The 14,145-nt window shown below is 40.5% G+C and overlaps 1 pseudogene; it reads right to left on the minus strand.

Moving 5' to 3' along the window:
* Window positions 1-376: 376 nt before the first annotated feature.
* On the minus strand, window positions 377-13,528 carry LOC150055145 (elongation factor 1-alpha 1 pseudogene; annotated as a pseudogene).
* Between the last annotated feature and the right edge of the window lie 617 nt (window positions 13,529-14,145).

Below are 14,145 nucleotides of genomic sequence, written 5' to 3' on the forward strand. Positions count from 1 at the left end.
CTCTTTATCAGGGACTTTAAAGAGACTAATTTGGGCTGGGAGTTTGGCCTAGTGGTAGAGTGCTTGCCTAGTAGGCATGAAGGCCCAGGTTTGATTCCTCTAACACATACATAGAAAAGCCAGAAGTGGTGCTGTGTCTCAAGTGGCTAGCTTTGAGAGAAAAGTCCAAGGGCCCTGAGTTCAAGCTCCAGGACTGGAAAAAGAGAGAGACTAATTTGTTTATCTGGTAAGGCTGCATGAGATGAAAATGTGACTCCTTTGAAGCTTACTTCTATGCAATTTATTTACAATTATTAAGACAAGAAGTTAAATCATGTAGACATCATTCCCATCCAAAGTACTTATTTTTACAAATGTGAAGTAAAGCAGGCACCCCAGGGGTATCTTGTCTTACTATTTATTTACCTTCAGTAGCTACTGCTTTTGCTTCAGTCATTACTGCAACCAGACTGGAATTTCTGCCTGGTTTTACTCCATTAGTACAGCAGTTAAGAACATAAGCTCTAAGAGACAGACTCTGCCCAGGCTTTACTTTTGGTTCTGCCAGTGTTGACTGAGGGCACCTAATTTAACCTATAAGCCTCTGTTTCCAGTCTCACCCATGGGGGTAGAGTGAAGTGCAAGTGTGAGGGGTAATATTCAATTATCCTTCTGAGCTTTCTGGGCAGATGTGGTGACCTTGCCGGCTTTGGCAGCCTTCTTGTCCACAGCTTTGATGACCCCCACAGCAACGGTCTGCCTCATATCACAAACAGCAAAACAAGCCAGAAGAGGATAGTCAGACAAGATCTCCATACACACGGGATTGCCTGGAACCATACCAATGAAGCAGCATCACTTCAGGAAACGAGGGCCATCTTCCAGCTCCTTATCAGAACAGCTTCCCTTTCAGCACAGCAAACTTGCAAGCGACATGAGCAGTGTGCCAATCCAGCACAGGGGCATGGCCAACACTGATTTGGCCTGGATGGTTCAGAATGATTACCTGAGCAGTAGAGCCAGCTACTTCCATGGGCAAATCTTTCTTGCTGTCACCAGCACTGTTGTCACGGCAGACATCTGTGACTGACACATTCTTGACATTGAATCCCACATTGTCCCCAGGAAGAGCTACACTCAAAGTCTTCAACAGACTTCAACAGACTTCACTCCAGTTGTGACACTGACAGGAACAAAGGTGACCACCATGCCAGGCTGGAAGACATCAGTCTCTACTCACTGGCCAGGGATTTCTTAAACAGAAGAGAAATGTAGCTTGCTAAGGTGGTTAAGGAATTATTGGACAAGCTCTGTAACTGGATAAACCAGTATGAAAAGGTTAGATTCAGTGATCTTTGTTCTTGTTCCTGGCTAAAATGTTTTACCCTAAAAGGAGCCAATGATCAAAAATAAACAATCATGGACAGAAGGCAGGAGAAAGTAAAATGAAAGGCTAGATCCTATACTGTCCTTAGCTGCTCAGCTTTGAATGGATTATGGTTCAAGCCAGCCCAAGAAGAAAACTCACTAGACAAAATCTCCAAAATAACCAGCAAAGATCAGAGCCAGAGGCATGACTCAAGTAGAAGAATGCTAACCAAGCAAGAAAACCAAGCTAGTATGAGACCTTGAGTTCAAATCTCAGTACCATAAAAGAGTACTCTTGCCAGGTACCATTGACTCACATCTGTAGTCCTTGCTAATTAGGTTGCTGAGATCTCAGGATTGTGATTCAAAGCCACCCAGGGCAAGAAAGTGCATGAGGAGCCCGCGAGTGTGTGTGCGTGTGTGCGTGTGCGTGTGCGTGTGTGTGTGTGTGTGTGTGTGTGTGTTTGTGTGGTGTGTGTTCCCATCCTGGAGCTCAAACTTAGAGCCTAGGTGCTGTCTCTGAGCATTTTCTTTCTTTCTTTTTTTTTAAGGCTAGCACTGCACCGCTTGAGGCATAGCTCTACTTGTGGCTGAGAAACTAGGATTATAGGTGTGAGCCACCAGCACCCATCAAGACTCTTTTCTTCAATTAACCACAAAAAGCTAAAAGCTGAGTCGTAGAGTGCTACCCTTAAGCAAAAACGCTCAGGAAACCACCTAGGCTGTCCAATTCCTTTGGGCACACCACTCAGTCATGCTAACACAATGCTATGAAAGCCCTTTGCATAGGCACACCCCAAAAATAGTACTCTGAATTAAAGCATGTTCCTTGCCGTTTCACTGTGCAACAAATGTTTCTTACAAGACACACAGAAAAGGCTGTAGTAACTGCACCTTCTAATTATAAATTACTAAAAATTTCATTAGATTTTAATAAGGGTAAGCTGAAGATGACACCTGACAAGGATCACCAGAATGATCTCTATATAATTCCACATTGTAAGCCATCCCACTGCAAAAGTGATCAGCCAAATCAAACAGAAAGTTGACTGCTCCATAACCTCAGTGTGTTTATTTGATTTGCAGTGGAGTTCTGCAGATTGATTGTAAGACCTTGAGCAGATATAATTAAAAAAATTCTTTCACTGTCAGATGGCCATCTGATGTTTTGCTTTAAGCCAGAGCTGCATGCTTCTGGTTACGGTTCTGCACGTTTCTGTTATGTTACAGCAGACACAAGGCTTACGCTACCCCTCTATTCTTTTCTTCTCTATTACTGCCCCCTCCTGATCCTGACCCTAGTCCAAATCTCAAGCACCTCCAGTGTGAGCACACTGAGCATGCACAGAATAGAGGCAGGCCCTGGTATCACAAAACTCATAGCATCCTAAAAGAAATAAATACCTAAATAGATCATTTCAAGGCAACATGGTAAGTGTGATGCAGATGTGTGTGCAGAGTGTCAGAGAAGAGCTTAACTAAGCTACATAAGGGAGAGAAATACAGAACAGTCCTGGAGAAAAGCAAGAAATTAGTCTTTAAGTCAGACAAGGATTAGATAGTCAAACAAATGGAACAGAAAATGAGTGAGTATCCTAAGCAGAAGGTATGAACAGTGGCTGGGGACTACCCAACTATACTATAAACCATTCCAAATTGTACTGTCACAATGTTCAGGGAAGGAGTTAGGAAACAGACAAGAAGCTAGAAATGAACTGAAAAGACCCATTTGTGTCATTCAAAGTAAACAAGCCTGGTAATTCTCAAAATGTGGTCCATAATTGAGCGAATCAATAGCAATTGGGAACTCAGACATGCATATTCTCAGGCCTTATACCCCACTGGGTCAAAGACGTGGAAGATGAAGTCCAGCAATAGATGTTTCCAGGGTGATTGTGGCGTGCACTACATCTTTAAAATACTGGGCAAGACTATCCTACAGTGAGAAGAGATTTGCATTTTTAGGTATCTACCAGACCATAAGTAGCCAAAGCAACATTATATCCTAGCTGATATATATATATATATATATATTATATTATAATCTCCGGATACTATATCTTGGAGCCTAGTTTATCAGTCATTTGTGAAAGACCATTTCCATTCCAATTTGGACTACTAAATAATGAAGAGGATTGTGACATAGTACCTGATAGCTTTGGCTCAAAGATCCAATTCCTTCTGCCAACATAGTGCTGTAACGACATCAACCTTCAGCGCACTAGGCGTTTACTCCCCCTCACGCCTGTCATCCACGTTTCTGAACCTTTAGGAACTCCAGTCCAGGTTTCCCTTAATCCCAGGTCAAAAGAGAATCACTTCATCATGGGTCCACATCTTGGTTTGGTCTTTCTATTAATCTGAGAACAAATCAGGAACAAGATATTAAATAGACATTTTCTTGCCTTTTATGACTTTAGCAACTATTGTTCAAATAAGTGTCCTCTTGAGAAGATGGGCTTACATTTGGAAGGCGAAGTAAGTTTGTCCTATTCTACATATTTATAAAATGAGAGGCCTGAAGAGACTAGGCACTAGGAAGAGATACATCTGTCTAAAGAGAAAGAAATTTACATTCTCTCCATAGAGATATATTTATAGGCTACAAAAATATATCCAGTCCACTTCAGGACATTATCTTTTCATCAATAAAAAAATAGTTGGTTAAAAAAAGCTCATGTACTATAGACATAACGTCTTATTTCATAAATTAATATGTTTCTATGACATACAAACCCTTAGCCTAATTTTGATTAAGTTCTAAATACTAAGTCCCAGTGATTGTAAACAGAGATACCCTCCTTGAACACTTGCTCGTTAAATTTGTCATTTAAAATATGATGTAAAGGGCCAGGAATTTGGCCTAGTGGTAGAGTGCTTGCCTAGCATGCATGAAGACCCGGGTTCGAGTCCTCGGAACCACATACATAGAAAAAAGCCAGAAGTGGTGCTGAGGCTCAAGTGGTAGAGCTCTAGCCTTGAGAAAAATCCAAGGACAGTGCTCAGGCCCTGAGCTCAAGCCCAGGACCGGCAAAAAAAATATGATGTAAAAAATCAACGTTAATAAATTCTTTAATAAAAAAAGCTCATGTAGCCACTATATATATACATATATATATACATATATATACATATATATACTTAAAAAATCGGTCTAACTGTGCTTTTCCCCCCAATTTTGTCTTTAACAGTGGATGCTTTTAAAGTATAATTTTTTTCTGAATTTTCAATATATAAAATAAGTCACTCTTGTGGTAGTTCAGCAGATGGGGATTGTCCTAGCACATTTCTTGTCTTCTCTTACAAGTCCCTGTACCTCTTAAAAGACCACTGTTTTAAAACCAGTCATCTAATTTACTTCTCAGAGGTATAAACAATACTATTCCAGTAATAATATGTATAGTAGCTGTATCTGCCAGGATCTCTAGAGAAACAACAACCTACTAGTCATATATATATATATATATATATATATATATATATATATATATGCATGTAGAACTGTGGGCAATGGAGGTTCCACTTTGAGGGATCATGGGCATTGCATCTCAGAATTGTTCCTACTATTAAGGACAGGAAGCTGAGACTGGATTTCCCCTAGGCATGAACTCCCCTGAGCATTCTGTCTTCCTTATAAATAAATCATACTTCTGCAACTTTGGCAAAGAACTTGAGCAAGAAAAGTTGAGAGACATGATTAGTATTCACATGGTGAATACTGCTGCCCTGCAGGAGAAATGTTCACATTGGTACAAGTGAAAATTGGAGATGACTTATAGGATGTACTGCAGAACTGGAAGAACATTCATTCTCCCACATCGATTTTTGAGCCATATGAAAAAATGTTATTATATTTTTAATGAATATCTGAGTAAGAAATAAACTTATATATTGTATCTCCTAATTATATTTGTGCTTTAATACATTTACATATAATGAATATATATATATATCAGATTAAGAGCTCTTAAATAATTGACTCATGTAATCTTGGAGCTACAAGTCTGAAATCTGGTAGAAATCACATTGCATTGGGAGTTAGTTGGTACTGCAGTCTTGACTCCGAAAGCAGTTTGGAGATCAAACTTTCCTAGGGTGCCTCCATCTTTTCTCTTAGGGTCTTCACTTGAATGTATGAGTTACCTTTACATTACGGTGGATAATATTTTATTAGTTTAAACATGAATCACATCTCGATTAACACCACAGTCTAGTCAGATGAGATGTATAATTATTTGTTTCTGAACATAGCCACTAGTTTTTTTGTGCCTGTAGTAGTAAAAAAAAAATGTGTTTTTGTTTGTTTGTTTGTTTATTTGTTTGTTTGTTTGGCACTGTTTTTGTACCAGTTCTGAGGCTTTAACTCAGGGCCTGGATGCTGCCCCTTAGGTTTTCATTCAAAGCTAGCACTCTACCACTTGAGCTGCACAGTTCTATTTTTGGCTTTTTGCTGGTTAAATTGTAGAAAAGAGTCTTATAGACTTCCTTACCTGAGCTGGCTTTGAACCATGATCATCAATTCTCAGCCTCCTGAGCAGCTGGCTCTCAGGAAAAGCTCATATCTACTGTGTACTACTGATGTGAACCAGGTAACAAGGCTGAACCTTATATTGAAAGATGACATGTCCAAAGCTAAAAATGGATCTTGAGGAATATGAATCTTCATCGTGAAAATGAAGCAGCCTAAACTTGTAGCTGCCTGCCTTCACTTGATTTCAGCTCTGTTGCTCTTGCTTCACCCCCACAAAGACCATACTTATTTTCCTTTATTTGTCCTCCTGTGTGCTTACTAGGACCTCATTATTGCGACAATTAGGAGAGTCAATACCACTTGTAATCTTATATTAAGAAGTCTTACACTTGTCAAGGTGAAAGACACATAAAAGCTAAATACCATTTTAGGATAAAACATCATATCCTTAGCATTTCTCAAATATAAAACAAAAAAGACTCGTAATTCATAACTCCTATAAGATTTCACTCACACACATTATCACTGCTAGCGGATGTATGTTCTTTTCCTTTTCCATGAGGGGCTGGAAACCATGAGTCAAAAAGTAAAATGAAAAGTTGAACATGCTCTTCCTCCAACCAACATCAACTGTTAGTTAAAGTTTTCCACAGAACTCTGAATCAAAATGAAAATTGGTACTACATATACACACATAAACACCTCTTTATTAAAAATGAGAACTATGTATAGAAGTAGAACTAGGTTTTTAAAAAGAAAAGAAAAACTACTTTTCACTGACCTTTGGTTCAATCTCTCCTTTCAGCTGGGTCCCCTTAGTTGTCAGAGTAGTATCAAGTATAAATGCAACACAGTGCATGATAGCCTCTGTGTCAACAGTAGTGCGGAACCTAATGGAATTAACAACCGTGCAAAACTATTTGGAGTGGTCTCTTATAAGAGTTAAAAGTAAATTAAAATTTTGATAGCAAAGTGCTGTAGGTTCTCATCTGTAATCCTAGCTTCTTAGGAGGCTGAGATATGAGAACTGTGGTTCAAAGCCCATCCAGGCAGGTAAGTTACCTCCAATTAACTACCAAAGAGCTAGAAGTGGAGTTATGGCTCAAGTAGTAGAGAACTAGCCTCGAACACAAAAGCTTAGGGACAGCAAGTAGGCCCTGAGTTCACACAGAGTGAACTATCCTACTAAGTAAAAAAGAATGAATTTTCCAGACACCAGTCGCTCATGCCTGGAGTCCTAGCTACTCAGGAGGCTGAGATCTATGGATCGAAGTTCAAAGCCAGTCTGGGTATGAACAGCCAACAGACTCTTATCTCCAAGTAACCACCAGAAAACCATAAGTGACGCTGTGGCTCAAGTCGTAGAGCCCTAGCCTTGAGCTGAAGATCTCAGGGATAGTGCCCAGGCCCAGAGTTCAAGCCCCATGACTGACAAAAAATGAATTTTTCATTTAAAATCATCAATATAATTCTTGAATGCAAATTAGAATTGTGTTCATTTTAAAGGCCAGACTTAAAATACCAATGGAATTTCACTGTGGGCACAAAATTAAAGCTAAAGGAAATCTACTTTTCAATCCTCAGAAATTATAAATTTAAGCTGAAAGAGGAAAGAATGAATTGGCAACTGTGTTTCTGTTACCTAGGTATCCTGATGAGTGAATATCTATATCAGTCCTACTGGAGCAATTGGACATGAAATATATAAACTTTTCCTTGTGCCAAGGAAAATGCATCACTCTCCTAAGATAATATACTGTGCTTTTTCTGCTTTAGTAATCTGCCTGTTACCACTTGTGGCACTTCACTAGAAAGCAAATGATAAATGTCTTGGGTTTTTAAGTGATGCTTACAAACGCAAGGAAATTCATTGTTCTCCAAACTCAGTATTGTTTGCTTTTTAAAAAATAGTTATGGGGGGGTGGGGGGAGGGCAATGGGTACCAAGACATGTGAAAGGGTATCAATGTATGTGAATTAATGCACCTTCGATCTGGCAAATATCATGTAACCCTTTTATTAATTACAATAAAAAATAAACATAAAATAATAAAATAAAAAATAAAAAATAGTTATGAAACTTAGACAACCTTAAGAAAGCATGGCTCTATCTCCTATTCAAAATGTACATATGCACATGTACCTTCCACTTTGCCTGTTTTATAAGCCCCAAATAATGAATTGTTTTTCAGTGCAAGGGATCAAGCTCAGGAGTCAACAGATTAGGCAGGTACTGTACCACTGAGCTATATCCCTAGCCCAAGAATCCTTCTTTAGATATATGGTAATCATGAAGTAGAGTCCCCATAAACAAATACAATCTCACTAAAGCAACCACTACCATGTACAGTTCCCATCTGTAGCCTCCCTAAGGTACTGTGCACATTGGCTAGTGGAATGTGGTTCTGCGTTCTAGTTATCTTTTCTTCTACATTCTTATGTGTTGTGGAATTTCTCAGATTTAAGGTCAAAGAATTAGGTCATTAAGTTGGGCACTGGTGGTCACACCTGTAATCCTAGATCTTAGATCTGAGGTTTGGAGCCAGCCTTAGCAGGAAAGTCCATAAGACTCTTATCTCCAATAAACTATCCAGAAAATGCTAGATGTGGCACTACCGCTCAAGTGGTAGAGTGCTAGTCTTGAGCACAAAGAATCTCAGGGACAGTTCCCAGGCCCAGAATTCAAGCCTCAGGACTGACAAAATAAGGAAAGAAAGAAATAACAGGATCATTAAAACAAAATTGAGACCAGGTTCTTGCTTCTACAAATACTGACAGCTCTTAGTAGTAACTGTCAGAGAGCAGTCATGAGAACTTACATTTAAAACTATAGCAGCAAGCATGGTGGCGTGTCCAAGCTACACAGGAGATACAAGGAGGAGGCTCATGGGCCTGTCCAAAAAGTGTGAGACCTTACCAAAAAAATAAATAAATAAAGTAAAAAAAAAAAAAGAGCTAGGTATGTTCAAGTGAAGCACTGGTTGAGGCAAATAAGGCCTTGAGTTCAAAACCCTAGTACTGCTAGAAAAATAAAAGCCCACACAAGAAACAGGAAAGGCTATTTGATGTGCTAAATGTCATAGAATAAAAGTAAAACATAGTTGGGCACCGGTGTTTCATGCCTGTAATCTTAGCTATTCCAGAGGCTGAGGTCTGAGGATCATGGTTCAAAACCAGCACCCGTGAGATTCTTATCTCCAAGTAACCACCAGAAAACTGGGAGTAGTGCTGTGTCTCAAGGTGGTAGAGAGCAGAAAAAGCTCAGGGACAGCTCCCAGGTCCCAAGTTCAAGTTCCACAACAGACAAAAAAGAAAGAAAGAAAGAAAAAGTAAAATGTGTACCAGATAATCAAAGGTATTTTTCTCTCTCGAGATACTTTATTAAATCAAATTGTGCCAGAAATGGGCTGGGCACTTGTGGCTCAGGCCTGCAGTCCTAACTATTTAGGAAGTGGAGATTGGAAAGATCACAGCTCCACGCAAACCTGGGCAAAAAATTTCACCAGACTCAATCTCAACAGAAAAATCTGGACATAGTGAAATGTGCCTGTCATTCCACATACAGAAGATAAGAGGACGATGGTCCAGTCCAGTCTAGGCAAAAGCAAGGTGCTATCCAAAAATAATCAAAATAAAAATGTCTGTAAGCATAGGTCAAGCAGTATAGCACCTGCTTAGCAAACACAAAGCCCTTTGTTTTAACTCCAGGACTGCCAGAAAATTGTGGCAGAAACATACACACAGGGCCATATATACATAAACGCACACATACATGGCACACATACATAGGCATTGCATGAACATACATAGAATTTGTGTTAATGTATTTTTGAATATTATTTATTATTAAGATCATGTCCTTCTTTAAAAGATATCAAGATTTTGGACCTTAAGTTCCAAAAATGTGAAGAAGAATCTGTGGGTGAGTTTCCTTCTAGAAAGCAATTTGTTAAAGTTTTATCCCCTCAACTATCTGGTATGCATGTGTATTACTTAGAGGACCAGTCCTTCAAGCACAGTGTGAGTTGAAGTATATCACTAAAGAAAAAGAAGCTGAGTGTGGTGGCTCACGCCTGTAATCCTATCTACTCCAGAGGCTGAAACCTGAGGATCAAGGTTCAAAGCCAGCCCGAGCACAGAAGGACCTGAGACTCTTATCTCTAACCTCTAGAAAACAGGAAGTGGGGCTTGGCTCAAGGGTAGGGTGGTAGCCTTGCGCTGAAGAACTCAGGGATAGCACCCAGGCCGAGTTCAAGCCCCATGACCCACAAAAAAAAAAAAAAGAAACCTATATTTTAAAAGATAACTGGGGGTGGGGTGGATGTGACTCAGTGGTAGGGTACTGGTTTAAAGTGTGCAAGGGCTGGGTTCCATCCCAGCATAAATGAAAAGAAGAGAAGAGGAAAGGAAGGGAAAAGACAGGAAGGGAAAGGAGAGTAGAGGAAAGGAGAGTAGAGGAGAGAAGAAGAGAGGAGAGGAGAGGAGAGGAGAAGGGAGGGGAGGGGAGGGGAGGGGCAGGGAGGGGACGGGAGGGGAGGGGAGAGGAGACAGAGAAAAGTTAAGAGAGATGGAGGATGGAGAGAGGGAAGGAGGGAGGCAAGAATCATAAAAAACCATTATTTTCTCTGTTTCACAAAAGGCTACAGGCCCTTTTCAGGAGAAACAGACCAACAGCAGTGGGTGGAGCTTGAACTCTCACATTTCCAGTGGGGATTAAAAAAAACTTCCATTTTATGAAGTTAGGATTAGAGCAAGTGTTAACAAAATAAAGTCTTCTGCACATTTTTTAAAAAAGCTTCTCATACTGCTCCATTAAGGGAACAAGGGAATTACTAGAAATAACTCCAAAATTTTTCCCACCAATACTAAACTTTAATTCTTTTTAGAATCCATAGTTATTAGTAATGAAAAGAAGGAAGAACAAGTTAGAAAAAAAACAAGTGAATGTATGGGGTACCGTTTTTGTTCACAAGTTCCACTAATCTTTTAACAAATACATGTTTTCTACTTTGTTTTTGATTTCTCTATTTTGTTTAGTAATTGTATTTCAGTTGGTTCTAGGAATCTTGGAAAAGTGCCATCCATCATTTATAGGTTTCACATGTACTTTCAGGAAAACAAAGCATCTTGTATGTTCCTCTAAAAGACTATTGTGAATTGTTGAGTTTATGTTCATGAATAAATGGTGCCGAGAAAACTTTTGAGACAGAGAGGCAGGGCTCAATGAGAAATTCCTTTCAGAAACTAGAGGAAGTAACTGAGGGTAAATCAGAACTAAAGAACTTTCAAACACTGTTCATGTCGTTCATTTTTCCTGAAGCCGAGTCAACTTGTATATGACACAGGGGCACAAGGCCTCCTAAAATCCTAGGGGTTTGGAAAGTCATCGGGGGAAGAAAGATAAGAGATACTAATTTTGAAAAAACCTGGATAGCTGTGTCCTGGTCACTTGGATATACTTGTAACAATCATCAAAGAAAGGAGCCTATAGTCCTAGCTACTCAGGAGGCTGAGAGCTGAGGATCATGGTTCCAAGTCAACCCACGAAGGAAAGTGTGGGATACTCTTATCTCCAGTAGACTATCAAAAAGTTGGAGGTGGAGCTGTCGCTCAAGTGGTGAGGCACTAACCTTAAGTAAACATGATCAGGGACAGCTCCCAGGCTCTTAGTTCAAGCTCCAGGACTGGCACACACACACACACACACACACACACACACACACACACACGCACACACACACACACACGCATCAGTGATGACCCAATGAAATGTTCACAGTATAAAATTCCATGGTCTGCCAGAAAACACAGAAAGGGGTCTTAAAGCTGATAAACAAAATGTGCTTGCTGTACTTAAAAATATCTAAAAATAAATTTCACCCTTTCTGACTTCTTGAATTATAGTAAGACTTCACTGTGGGAAACTGCTTCTCCAAGTCCCATTCTTCTAGAAAACTAGAGACAAAATCAGAGGGAAAATGATTTGCAACTGTTAGTTGCTGGCCCTTTCATACCTAAGTGTTGTCCCAGACTGGCAGTGATTGAGATACTGAGGGAAAGTTTACTGATTTCTCATTTGGAGAATGCTATATTGCAAGGGGAAAATGGTACTCTAATAGCCTGGAAAAATTACTGCAGGAAATGACTTCTGCCCTAAAGAGTATCTGATTCATTACCATTTCCAGGAAAAAAAAAAAACATTCACTACAACTTTAGGTCTCCAAAGAGATTAATCCACTTAAGCTAAGGCAAGTAAAATTTACGACTGGTAGGGAGGAATTATTAGTGTAAAGTGATTGAAATAACCATTTTTTGGAAACCGTGGACTTTATCCTCAATCTAACATTGAAGTTTAATTTCCCTCTTTCATCAGAGAGTGGGGAATCAGCTAATAAGCTTGTAACTCTACTTCATAACCTATGATCCCCAGTCCGAGCCCATGTTTCTGTGTTGCCTCTTCCTGTCTGACTTCCTAGATTTGTTTCCTCTAAATACCCTTTACTCCATACAGAATAACTGATCTCTGGTTGTTTTTACAGGCATTGCCCATGCTCTTTCTTCTCCCTGGGAATTCTATGAATACCTTCTATTCACACTTCAAAACTCAGATCAGGCAACTTTGCTCTCCCTTCACATAGCATAGTAGTCCCTCCTCTGGGAATCTTTACCATCCTAGGAAACACTTTTCCCTACATTTACAACACAGTAAGGAAGAATAATTCCCACATCTACCTCACACTAGATGGCAAGGCCCCAGGGGAATGTGCTGGGCTTGATTTGACTTTATAACCACAGATCCTAGTGCATAGACTGGCATTCGGTGGCACCACAAGGTGAGGGAATGAATGCAAAGGGAATGAATGATGTGCTTGCAGGGAGTGTTGCCTGAAGACCCACTTACGACACTTGTAAGTACTGTGGTCATTATGTGTTGGCGAGTGTTTTGTGTGTGGCTGAATTTTTTCATTTCAGAAACAGAATGAGAGAGAGAGAGAGAGAGAGAGAGAGAGAGAGAGAGAGAGAGAGAGAGAGAGAGAGAGATCTAAGCTCTAGTCCCCCACCCCACACACCTCTTTTGTATTAGCTGTTCATCATATAAGCTCTTGTGTTTCTGTCTGGGATAGCCTTATGGTGGAGATGGGGTCTTGCTAACCCCTACCACAACCACCAGGACCCACTGGCCTCAAACTGCCATCCTCCAGACCTCGACCTCCCAAGCAACTGAAATTACAGGCATGTGGTGCCACGCCAAGGCTAATCCTCTTTTTCATATATTTTTATTGTAATTAATAGAAGGGTTACATGATATTTGCCAGATAGAAGGTGCATTAATTCACATACATTGATACCCTTTCACACAGACAAATCCTCTTTGACAGAAAAAAAATTCTAGCAAGGAATGGGCCTAAGAATCCCCGGGCTTTGGAGTGGGGAAGGACTTTCAACCTTGAGGACTGAAAAGCTTAAATTGTTCATTGGACCCAGCGTGACCTACCAGGGAAGTGCATCGCAGTCTTGAGTGGACAGATGGCAGATGCTGGGCTTGCCCCTGCCCACCTTCAAGACACATCCACGTTCCGACTAAGTGAAGCAATCGAAGTTTCTGGCCACTAACAGCTGCAATAACCAGGGGCCCACATTTTCTCTTGCCATGGAGGTTCCCAGGGCAGCTTGTGGGCCACAGGGATGAGGGGTTTATGTGCCCACTCATGATGAGAACAAAGCAGCATGGTCAGCCTATGCTGGCATTTCACCAGTTTCTTGTGACAAAGACTGTGCATTGGCTACAGCATTCCCATCAGTTTCCAGTGTGCATGTCTTTGGGAAGTAGCAGTGACTATATAGCCCAGCTCTGACCTAAGTATGTACCACAAGCAATCTGCTGAAAGGTGTCGGGTTCAGTCCTTGTTTTCATATGGTAGAGAAATGTATCTGCCCTGCCCTTCCTCCTTCCTCCTTCGTGGATGTGCTGTATGCTGCAGGCTCCACCAGCATCTTACAGTCATCTGGAAATACGCTGTTTCATTCTGCATGGTGAACCACAGATAGAGCCACATCCTAACACGGGTACCATTCGGCAGGCTGCTCATCACTTGACTAAGCAAACCCTGTGTTCTTAAACTACCGTTAGATCATCTGCTCCCTGCAGCTAAGACATTCCTAGCTCACACAGTAGTCAGTAGTCACACTGCAGTTGTGCAGATCAGACATCTGTAACCACAAGTGACATCTAGGCCCGTGAAGGAGGTATACAAAAAGATATAGAAAAAATCTAGCATACTGATTGCTAATCGGTTCAGAATAGTGCTTGAAACACTGCATTCTGGC

Source organism: Megascapheus bottae, chromosome 14 (assembly GCF_031878675.1).
Source record: "Megascapheus bottae isolate mThoBot1 chromosome 14, mThoBot2.hap1, whole genome shotgun sequence".
In the NCBI taxonomy this organism is placed as follows: domain Eukaryota; kingdom Metazoa; phylum Chordata; class Mammalia; order Rodentia; family Geomyidae; genus Megascapheus; species Megascapheus bottae.